Source organism: Micropterus dolomieu, linkage group LG16, assembly GCF_021292245.1.
Source record: "Micropterus dolomieu isolate WLL.071019.BEF.003 ecotype Adirondacks linkage group LG16, ASM2129224v1, whole genome shotgun sequence".
NCBI classification, from domain to species: Eukaryota; Metazoa; Chordata; class Actinopteri; order Centrarchiformes; family Centrarchidae; genus Micropterus; species Micropterus dolomieu.
The window spans coordinates 4,459,684-4,472,244 of record NC_060165.1 but is presented as its reverse complement, the minus strand read 5'-3'; the positions used below and the strand labels follow the sequence as shown (position 1 = coordinate 4,472,244).

Here is a 12,561-nt window from a genome sequence, read left to right as displayed (position 1 = left end):
CCCCATAACTCTCCAATATGGAATAATAGATATATTATGGTTAAAAACAAATCGCTGTACTACAAGGACTGGATGGATACAGGTATTTGGTCTGTGATCCATTTAGTAGACTGTAACGGCTGTCTCATATGAGAACTTCTGCCTAAGACATGACCTAACTGGCAATCGTAATCTATTTAACTCAATAACTAATGCCATCCCCAACTCTATTATGTGTTTAATTAAGGGTATGTTAATGAATTATACTCCTGTCACCCCCTGTCTCCCTCTACTTTTAGTTGGAGGCGTGGACTTTAATGAGGTAAAAATCCCCCCCAAAAAAACAATTAGGAATTTAACATCACTAACATCTCATACCCTACTCGATATGTACTATTCATTACATTTACTCATTGAGCTGAAACTTTTATCCAAAGCGACTTACAATTGCTATACATGTCAGAGGTCGCACGCCTCTGAAGCAACTAGGGTTTAAGTGTCTTGCTCAGGGACACAATGGTGGATGGGTCACAGTGGGGGATTGAACCGGTCTCTCACACCAGGCGTCTTATCCATTGCGCCATCACTCGTTACGAACCAAATATTTAAAATTCCCTATATTTCCCAAAGCCAAAGAAATCCCACATTGACAGACATTGACAAGCTACATTCTGCACACAGCTGCTTGAAAGGCACCTGAGCTTCTCTACTCCCTCGTCTCTCTCCGCCGACAAAGATTAGCAGGCAGGCGAGAACAGGTGAGCATCACATAGTGCCCAGAGAATCTGATAGGGCAGAGGAGAGTACCGGCAGTTTGTGAGGAGTGCCAGTATGCAAGAAAAAAGTCCCGGTATGCCAAAGAGTAAAATGCCACTTCAAGCCCTGGTCATGACACATTCTGGTAATTTATAGTAAGTTGAGATTCACTATCCTACTATTGAAATAACCTCTGACCAAATACTGCAGCAACAGTTCCTCCCACCTTGTTTTGGTCACATTGTTCCATGCTGGAAAAAAATCTGAGATAAACCAAAGTAAAGGATACCTAGCACTGTAACCTGGCGGCTAGTATGCAAGAGACAACCACGGAGGATTGACTGGCTTCCTTTGCTGGAAGATGTTTAGACAGGATCAGGTCCTTGTGTTGACAGGAGGGGTCAAAAATGAGTGCCACTTAAGGATAGATTATTGACTGTTTCTCCATGCAGTCACTAATGCACTAATGGAAGAGTCCAAAGCTGTCAAAAGATATTTGTGCTACAATGCTTAAACAAATGAATAACCAATCGGAATACAAGACGATGAAGCTATGGATGGACAGTTATGTCAAAACACACACTTGCAGCATCTTAAACAGACTTGAAAAAAAAAACCAGTGAGATGAAGAGGACACTCAATAAAAAGACCATTAGGGCTTCTAGCTGTAGCGGAAGATTCAGAAGCATGAAGGAAACCCAATTAAAACAACATCAACAAAGGAAGAGTTAGGCAGTTACAAATTCTCTTGCAGCTAATATGCCCCTGTCCTCTTTTTTTTGCCGACACGCACTATGTCTAAATAATACTTGCTCCAGCTCCCTGTTTGAGTCCCTTACATGGGCTTTTGTTACACATGCGCATGTGAAACTGCCATGTGAGTGTATGATTTGTTTGATTCTGTTGTTTTTACAGTTACTGTTTCCAAAGCCAAATGCTGTTGATGAAAGGTCATGTGTTCGACCAGAAGCTTGTCTGACTGAGTAAAATATTTTGTCCTACACTGTATACGTATATGTGGTGATTAAGTGAAATTTTAAAGTATGAATTAACAAGCAAAAAGTCTGTCTGATGACCACTGCTCCTAACATTAAAGACTTTTAATAGCCTTTAGTATGTCACAATGATTAATCTCTCTAAAATAACATTCCTAACCTAACTCTTCAGGTTTACATGTGAACAAATCCTACTTCTTTCCTAGCATTTCTTTCTCTGAAATACATGAAACAGTGAGGAAAAACAATTCCAGTCCAGGATTTAGAGCAGTAGCTCATCGCTTTTGTTCTTGATGTAATGCCTTCATTCTCTACTGAGACAGTGGCGCATGTAGCCAAAGCAAAGGGAAGATTTTGTGCACAATGAGAAACTCAGATGGATGATTTGGGACCAAATGTAAGCAGAGCTGCAGACAATGGAAGAGTTCCAGCTTTGAGCAATTGGACTACAGAATCAATGGACAACACTTACAGATGCAGTGTCACACATGACTAATAGACTGGCTTAATGAGGTTCACATGTCACAGAACAGAATGTGCTTCCAGTACTAGTGTAACTTAGATCAATATTGAAGAATGTGAGATCAACAAATTCACATCTGCAAACATACTGTGATTAATCCAAAACAAAAATGGTTTGTCTGGGATTTTCCAATGGAGATAGAGGCGAAGGGATTGGTATCATACTGGGTGTTTGGAGAAAGAGAAGATGAAGGAGGGAAACTCATCTCATGGGTTGAGTAAACAGACATCACTTCAGGGTAGCTTCCCAGCGTTTCCTTCACGGACTGGCTGAGGCCGGGTAAGGTTCTGCAGGCAGAGCTGCTGCCCACTTTTTAAATCTGCTTTCTAAATAAGTCTTTCTATCAGTCATTCTGTTCACTTCAACTGATGCCACTTCTGAAGTCATGGTTCAGATTGTCTTTTTTAATTGTCTTATTTAAAACATTCTGCAAATAATCACTTGAGGGAAATACTGGAATTACAGTGCACCAGAAAGAAATGAAGACATTAAATAAACATGGATACTCAATCCATCTGTTGTTAAAAACATGAAATAATTAAATACATGTGTGTAGTTTTGAATGAGCACTCAAATAAGTAATTTTAGACGACCAATAACAGTAATTTTACTATTACAGTAACAAAAGCAAAAGATTAAGTACTAGACTCAAGGCCTGATGAACATAGACAACTGGACAAAATGAAAAGTTTAGCTGTCAAAAACACTGATTCTGTTCATGCTTGACATACCTGAAAAAGGGAAGGCAGTTCACAAAGGTAAAGACTACATTATAAGCATCTGCAAAAAGGCCCAGCCTTCCTTCTGAACAATATTGATCACTATTGGAGAAAGCGCTGCCTATTTGGCCCACTTCCTGTTTGTAACCTCGACTCCCAACTTTGTCACAGCCAACTGGTTGACTATTAATTAGGGGAGTGTTGTTGACACTACTGTGGGAATGTTATTTGTTCACCGCTACATGAAACTGATAGGTCTATTCAACTGTCTCGCACTGCGACTTATGGGCAAGTGAAAAATTGTAAATGTGCGCACTCATATCTCACAGTACATTCTTATCATTAAGACTTCCTGCTCACAGATGGCTTTAAATATGTGTCCTAAACTGAACTTATCAAACAGCAAGCAAAATTAAGTAATGTTGAATGCACTTCTAAGCGGTTAAAATAAAATAAAAAGGGATTTAAACCTTTAACTTTCAGTAGCATATAGAACAATTGCTGTGAACATTGCACAGTCAGTTTTAATGTCCACCAATACAGCAAAATCTGACTGAACTAATATAACCTAAAATCAACTTCAAGTCAAACTGCTAAATGGTTTGAAGTATGAAAAACTCTAGAAGTCACAATGAAGGCATGCCAATGTTCCTTTCGTTCACATATTATTGAATCAGTTCTGTGGAGGATAGAAATACATTTTTGACTATAGACCGAATGCAATGACCAAAGTAACTTAAATATTAAAAAAATATGGCAATATGTAAAAGGGTTTGAAAAGTCACACAGGCCTAATGGTGCTACTACAAGGCTTGTTGGACTTGCACAGACATTGGACGATTTTTTTTCTATTATCATCTGTATGGCTCGCGTACTAGTAATGCATTTTAGCTGACACCCCTATTTTACTCACAGTTTGAAGTAGTAAAGTTTGACTACAACATCCCAAAGACACTTTCAGATAAGATCGAAATTTACTGTAATGTTTGGAAGTTGGGCTGATGGTGGCAGTATTGTAATGACCCCAAAATGTGTGGCCTGCAAATATCTTCATATTCATATCTTATCAATTTGCCTCATAACAGTTCCGTGAGCTGCCACAGACCATTGCAGATATGAGAGACATAAAACAAAGCACACACAAACAACAGGGTGCCAAAAAACTTTCAGTGCTTTCCCTCACCAAAGAATGGAACACCTGAAGGCCTCATTATATCACATGTTGGAGTCCTAAATCCCCATGAATTTTGTATGTGTGAGCGTGTAAGTGCATGAGATTTTGAAGAGCAGGACAGCCGTATTGTAGCGGACCTCTCCCTGAACTCTGTTTTCTCTGCAGGCATGTTCACTAGCAGCTGAGGCCGGTAGGGGTTCTGCCCGGCTGGCCCAGTCATTAGCTCCTCCACAGCAGGCTCCCAAAGCTGTTCTGCTAATGGACGCCAAATAACCCAGACAATCCCTCCAAAGCACACATAAGGAACTCATACCACAATGGATGCATTGCACCTTTCCAACACCTTGCATCCTCATCTGTGCAAAAAACTTTGTCAACATCTGCTGTTTCCCCCCCTTTTATTACAAACACAGTATTCCATTTCCAACAGGGATAACATTACATACAGTAAAAAAACACGCCTTTTTAAAACATTTTTCAAGTGCTTAAATAGCAGTAATGTAAATTTACCATCCTAACTATGATAAACACAGTTCATGTTACTTGGGGGAGAGGGAGCAGGGGGTTAAGTTGCTGTGACAGTGCAAGTACACTGTGTGCTGAAATATCAAGTTATTTCTATGCTGTATGTCTACAGACTGGGTAAAATTAAGAGCTACACGGTAGTGACCTTAACTACTGAGTTACTGCTCCTGTTAACAGTTTGCACTGCATTGTGAAGTCTGACATGACTGGTACAACCTCACACTTCATTGTCATACAAACAGGTAGAAGTACTGCATTCAGTAAGTATAAATAGGATAATGTGTTAAGCCTTCTTTCATGTACATCATAATTACAACTAGAAATTCCCAAATAATCCTACAAGTGAAAGTTAACAGATTATCGCAGTAAATGTGGTTTTATTCAAAACCTTCACAAAAATCCACAGACTACCAGCATTTTCATGGTATAAAAATAAGTTACAAATCTGCATAAATATTTTTACACAAAACAGTTATAAAATATGCTGTATTTTCTGACAAGGTTACACAAAACAGTTACACCATTGGGTATTAAGAATATTTTCAGTTTGGTGCTTGTAAAAAAAAAACATTCATGGATGAACACAAATTTTAAAAATTGTTAGTCCAATTTTACACCACACTTTGCTACAACAGTTGCTCCATATATACACAACACTGAAGAGGAAAAAAAGGAGAACTGCAGCATAGCCAAGTTTTACTTCCTTTTATTGCCACTTCACTCCCCCCGTTCAGCAGAGACAGATGAAGAGCGTCCTATCCCATATAGATAAAACTCCTATGAACAAGCATTTCCCCTATCGAGTCCACAGATGACTCCTTACAGGCTGTGCACAAAACAGGAGAGGAAGACAGAGAGAGGAAGAGAACAAGTTGTTCTTAGTTCGTCATGAGAGAGATTACAGTATGAGAAATGGGCTTTATCCTGGATGTTCAGACATTGAGACTTCCTTTGCAGACACATTACACTGTGTATTTTAGAGCTTTTGCACTACTGAGGTCAATTAAGGGAAGAATGAACAACGTCCAAATATGACCTCATGTTTGAGTGAGACTAGGGACTGCCAAGGGTCGTGGCTCCAAAATGGCCTGTTTCCCAATTAACTGGCTTCACGGTACATAGTACGCGTAAGCGATAAGCAGATCCAGAACTACGGGTAATACTGCTGATGCACAAACATTCCCATACCATCTAGGCATTAGCATCGTTTGATCGACACTATAGCTAAATGAAAATGAAATTTTTAAATATGTGAGATACTAATATAGATGTGGCAGTTGAGTTATTAAGCAAGAATATGGCAACAGCTCTGTGTTGTCAGCATAAACAAACTAACATTACTGTGAACTTCAAAAGCTGTCCACAGATAAAAGATATGCGGTAACACTTTCTATGAAGGTCATCGCTATAATGACTTATGCATATATTTATAATACGATATAATGAGTCCATAAGACATTATAACAATTGTTATAATCACTTACAAACATGCATTAGGCGCTATAGCAAAGTTCATAATGTATTATGACCTTTTGATTTAATGTTTTATAACTAACAGTAATACCAGTTTACCATTTACAATTAGTGATATAAAATGGAATAGCTTATAGTAATGTTTAAAGTTATATAGCATGTCTTTGTTTGCTTTAAGTAAAGTGATAAAATATCCATCCCTGTAAAATATATTACAGGTGGACATAATACCATATGAACTAAAGTATAAGACCTTATAACACGTAATAGTTTGCTTTAAGTAAAGTGACACATTTAGCGCAGGAACTTTTATTTATGTTTCTTCACTTTATGAACAATCTGTATGAATTTTGAACATTTTGCAGTTTAGCACTAAAACATTTAATTACTTTAAAATGCCTTTTAATAGGCTACGTTTTGTGAAGTGGTTGTCTTTAATTGTCCACTGCATCTGTTAGAGCCTGTCCATAGGCTTGCCATTCATCTGTGACAACATCTGAGCCTCGTCTTACATGATGTTGGTCGACAACAGGTCTTCTCTTGAGCGATCTTTCACCACCCAGACAAAGAGCTTTCTGGATGTAATTATGTTGTGTTTTTGTGCTAAACCGCAAAATATTCAAATACATACATATACATACAGATTGTTCATAAAGTGAAGAAACATAAATAAAAGTTGTTTTCCTGCGCTAAATGTGTGTCACTTTATTTAAAGCAAACAATTACGTGTTATAAGGTCTTATAATTAGTTCATTTGGTATTATGTACACCTGTAATACATTATACAGGGATAGATATTTTAACACTTTACTTTAAACATTACTGTAAGCTATTATTCCATTTTATATCTCTAATTCTAAATTGTGACTAAAGTGTATTGATAACGAGGCAGAGTCGGTGGTTATAATGTGTTATGGAACATGGTCGGAAATTCTTGCCGCACATTGATCAAAACATTAAATCAAAAGGTCATAATACGTTATGAACTTTGCTATAGTGCCTAATGCATGTTTGTAAGTGATTACAGCAATTGTTATAATGTCTTATGGACGCATAATATCGTGTTATAAATATATGCATAAGTCATTATAGCGATGACCTTCATAGAAAGCGATACCAGATATTCTTTTATGCGTCAGCCTACCCATTCTGTGCATCTGTGACTACACCATTGCTGCAACAAATTGTGCCGGTGCTGAACTGAATTTTCAAGAAAATAAATTTGAAAGAAAAATAACTGAAAAACCAAAATCCCTTGGTTTTATTTACATTAAAGAATGTAATTTTTAATTTGTGTGAATAAAAAAAATTCAAATAGAATAGCTGCTAACATTAGACTTATATTCCTATATGCTTGTAGTGTGTGTAGGTGGTTGCAGTACAGTGTAGTAATGTATGTTTTTGTGCATTCGTCATTTCATTTGTTGGCATCAATACCCAGGTCAAATCACTTTTGCACCAACTGTAATTGATTAACATGATTGTAATTACTGGCTGTGAGCTACTGAAGAACTATGTTTCAACAAAACACACACACACTATAGTAATGTGTGTGTAATATCTACATTTGGATATATATTTAAGCAATATATCTTTATCTAACACACACACACACACACACACACACACACACACACACACACACACACACTTCAGCTTACCTACGCTTCAGCCGCTTCTGAGGAAGTGCTCTGAAAAGACAGAAAAAGTTTGTGAGGTCACTGTGCAACAGCATGTTTGGTATTCATGTCATACAATGTGATCATTGTCTGAGCAGATTTCAGTTGAGTATGACTTGTGACAAAATGCAACAACCTCAACCTAGTTGAAATAATATAATCCTAGACTGCCACTATGTCTGTCTCTTTCTGCTTGTCCCATCCACATGTACAGGGGTTCAAACACCCTACTATATTTACTGCCACAGGCACCAACCACGTCATTTGTTTGGGGATTTCAAGCATTAGGACAACCTTGACATAAACTGGCTGAGTGCTGACGGTTATATTCAACTATGAAACCAGAGTCCAGCAGCAGTCCCTGCAGTTACTGAGCCATCAGGTCTAATTAAAATCAGCCAGCATGTGTGCTGATCAGCACACTTGTGAGCCATATATCTCTCCGGTAAGATGACCACTCTGTTATTTTAGGCACATTGTTCCTCTTTCAGGATTCATTTTCAGCCTTTATGGTGTACCATAAAGCTAACCCATAAAGCTAAAGCTAAACCTCGATGAGTGTACGGAGTGTGACAAAGCTGCACAGGATTCAAATAACATCATAGCTAATGCTTAGCTGAATGTGGTGCACAGAGAATACAGGCTGTGGAGTTACATTTCCAGAGTATCAAGAATTGATTTTTCCTGGTTTAAAATCTTAAATGAACAAGGTGATTTTGACTACATCGCTTCCTAAAATAAATCTTTTGTTTTCATATTAATCAGCTTAAACATGCAGCCAGATTATATCGCCAGGGAAAAAAACACCTCTAATACATAAATAACAGGCTAGTGCATGTGCTTTCTGACCAAAACTAAAACTAAATCATATCTTGCTACATATCTTGCTTCAGTCACTGGCATCCTCGATCAGGTTATACAGTGTACACTATTGGCTGGCTTCATCTATCTTCCTCTCGCTCACACACACACAAAATGTGTTTTCTCTACACTTGTCATTTTTAGCCTAATTCTTGAAGTCAGGTGTTGGTGCCACCTGGTGGAACAGACTGTACAGGATGCTGTGTGCGCGCACACACACACACACACACACACACACACACACATGTAAGGCAAGGGCAAACGCTTTCTTGTGGCACTTAAAAGCTTCACCCAATGAAACCCACTGAGGATTAGATAATATTTACACATAGGCAACATGTGTTTGGCTGTGACTAAATGGATCTTCAGCAGTGTGTGCTTATGTGTCTGTGTGTGCATGTGCACAAAGAGGCCACTGCCAACATCCCTCAAAACACACACACACTCACCTATAGATGTTTGGGTCTAGCATCATGGCTGTTTCCTGTGGTAACTGGGACAAGTGCACCACTTTAGTCTTCAGCTGAGATCTCTCGGTTTCATTCACCCACACGTCAGGTAGTCTGCAAGACATTACACACACACATGCAGAAAGAGGACATTTGGTCAGGGTTTAAGCTCTAACAAGAAAGAGGGAGAGAAATTGGGGTATGGAGCAGGAGTAAGACAGAATGGAATGGGGGGGGGGGGGGGGGGGGGGGGGAGAGTTGGACAAAGAGCCTCATTGAGTCCAGTACACGTGTTAACACCTTCCTTTGAACAGTGGGTACAGTTCCATAAGTAACATGGCCTTGATCAGGGCTGGACTGGGACAAAAAAAAATAAAACAAATCGGCCCTGGCATTTTTGGCATAGGTGGGTTCTGCCCTCAGCAATACACCATCCTTACATATAGCATGTACATGTGGTAATATTACCAGCTAAGTGGTATGTACCATGGATAAGTGTACCAGTACAAGTGAATCAGTGTACTCATTCACACTCATTTACTGACTACATGTTGATCAGAGGTGGCCATGGAGTACACAACTCATACTCAAGTACAAGTAGCCTACAAGTCATTTTCACAGCAGTGTGGGATTACCAATGCAATGCTAACCTCACCTCCACCATTAGAACAGTTAACTAAATTCAAGACTGCATTAGGAACTATGCTAGCTACAAAACCAATGTCAAAGAGCACTGTATAACAGTGAGTGATCACCAGCAGTAGGTGACAGTGTCACTTTATGATAGCGTGATCATTATGTTATTATCATTGACCTTAATTGAACTAATCATCATCATTGTCACTATGGCATGGCACACACTCTTCCCAAGGGCGTCACTTTGTGCTAAAAAGTGGTGGGGACATTTAAGGGCTCAGATTTGGGGTGTGACGAAACACAGCCCACGAGACGTGACACTGCACAAGACTGGGGTCATGAGAACAAGACAAGAGTATATTTTAATACTATTTAGAAAAAAGATGCAGACGTTTCTTCTATATTTAAAGTGCATTGCAGATTTTCTTATTGTGCAAATAAACCTTTCCTAAAGCATTTTCATTTGGTAATTAACATTTCTTGGTGCAAGTTTTGTTTAGAAGATTTTTAACAAATGCTTTCAAAATGTGATGGGGACAACATCTGCCATTTCATAAAGTGGGTACATGTCTTCCACAGAGTAAATGACACCTATGACCCCACCTCTCTACTCCCTCCCTACAGGTTGAGCTACTCCATGCATACCGCTTTACCTCCACTCTCCTCCTGCTCTCTCTCTCCCTCGACCCTGTCACGGTGTCTGTACCTCTGCTTCGCTCTCCTTTACTCCTTTAAGTGACTGTCTGCAATACGTTGGGTACTGCAGCTGATGTTAAAGCTACTGCAGCCCCGGTAGCAAAAATATCGGTTATTTTAACGCAATTGGCGGCAGCCGTCTGAAGAATTTTTTTTGACCCGCAACCCAAGAAACACAGGGCAGAGGGGGAGGGACTGGGGGCTAGTAAGAGATGTGATTGGACCAGCCCCAGTGTCAGTATAGAAAACTACCCAATGGGCCGCTGTCTATGCTTTATAGGCCGGTCGTTGGCCCATTTTTTTTAAACAGTTAAATAAATAAATAATTTACGTTACAACGGCACCAAAGGTTCGCCGGTCCACCATGCATTTGCCTGGTATATCAGATTACCAGTCCACCCCTGGCCTTGATCAAAGCACTGGGACTGACAAATGCACACAGGTGCACAGATCTGCACACATACACTCACACCCACAGAGGACAAAGCATAGTGTCCTCTTGTGTTGTTAATTACCAACTAAAATATACAGTATATCATCATGATTAGCTTTTGTTCACTTGTGTGCACTAGTATGTGTGTGCATGTATGTGTTAATTTGTTTTTATGCATTTTAAATGATCCAATGTGAATGTAGCTTGAAGCTCAGATACTGGGGGCCCTAAAATCAGAACAGCCAGATTTTTTTTACTTCTTTAAGCACAAGGTTGGGGGTGACGTCTTCAGTGAGAAGCACACACACACACACACACACACACACACACAACTGAACTGCTCAGTTGCATCTTACTGTACCCACAGCAGCATGATCCCTCTGTGAAAGAAGGGAGCGTGCAACCACTGCTGTGGCAAGTCGAGGTGCAGAAGGAACAAAGAACTTAGCGAGTCGACTGTGCCTCCACTCCCCCCTCCCCCATCCCGTCTCCACCCCTAGCATTCCCCCCGTCACAATGTGCGTCATCACAGGAGCCCCCAGAGATGCGCACACACACACACACACACACACACACACACACACACACACTCTGCAGGCGGCAGTCACCCAGCCAAATCACTCATTCACATGCCTAGTCAGCCCATTCAGTGGGATGGTGTGCAGGTAGCCCTTCACATGCAGCACATTCAGAGCAACTGGGTGGAGATAGAGATGGAGAACAAAAGGAGAGGAAAGGTGATAGAAAACTGGCAAATGAAGAACATGAAAACACAAAGGGAGGGGGGAAGGGGAGAGGGAGGGGGGGAAAGTAAAGTGGCTCATGTTAATGTACAACAACTTGCTTAAACAGCGGTTGCAAATCCGTTTATGGCATGTTTAAGTGCCTGGAAGGTTGGGCTGGCTACATAGGACAATTTATTATGTACTATAAAGTTCAGAAAGCTGTAGCGATCTTATAGCACCTGTGATGCTACATTAAACAAAATCCTTCCATTTATCCATTTAGCTGGACTCATTTTTAAACAAAGAATAATTTGTTATCACTCTTTGACCTTAGGTTCACTAGATGTTCATCACTATCACAGAAGGGAATTTCTCTATGTCTTTTTTTTTTTTAATGAACATACGAACAAAGAATTTTGTAATTTCAACAAGAATGTGCACACATACAGTGGGGGAAATAAGTATTTGACCCCTTGCTGATTTTGCAGGTTTGCCCACTTACAAAGAATGCAACAATCTACAATTTTAATCATATGTACATTCTAACAGTGAAAGACAGAATCCCAAAGAAAATTCCAGAAAATCACGTCATATGAATTTATAAAAATTGATAACCATCTGATGAGGAAAAACAAGTATATGACCCCCTACCAAACAGCAAGTATTCTGGCTCCTACAAGCCAGTTAGTCTTTCTTTAAGACACAGCCCCAATCCCAACCAATTATCTACATCAAATACACCTGCCTCACCTCGTTACCTGTATAAAAGACACCTGTCAACACCCAAACAACCAGCATCCAACATCACCACCATGGGCAAGACCAAAGAGCTTTCTACGGACATCAGGGACAAGATTGTTGATCTGCACAAGGCTGGGATGGGCTACAAGAGAATCGGAAAGCAACTTGGAGAGAAAAGATCAACTGTCGGTGCAGTT

At 39.7% G+C, this 12,561-nt stretch overlaps 1 long non-coding RNA gene across 1 annotated transcript; it reads right to left on the bottom strand.

The window, feature by feature from the left end:
* Positions 1 to 4,527: 4,527 nt before the first annotated feature.
* LOC123984721 lies at positions 4,528 to 9,280 on the bottom strand. Its single transcript, XR_006828505.1, has 3 exons — positions 9,134 to 9,280; positions 7,806 to 7,835; positions 4,528 to 5,497 (listed from the first exon to the last, which is right to left on the bottom strand). It is a non-coding gene; the product is annotated as an uncharacterized LOC123984721 (long non-coding RNA).
* Between the last annotated feature and the right edge of the window lie 3,281 nt (positions 9,281 to 12,561).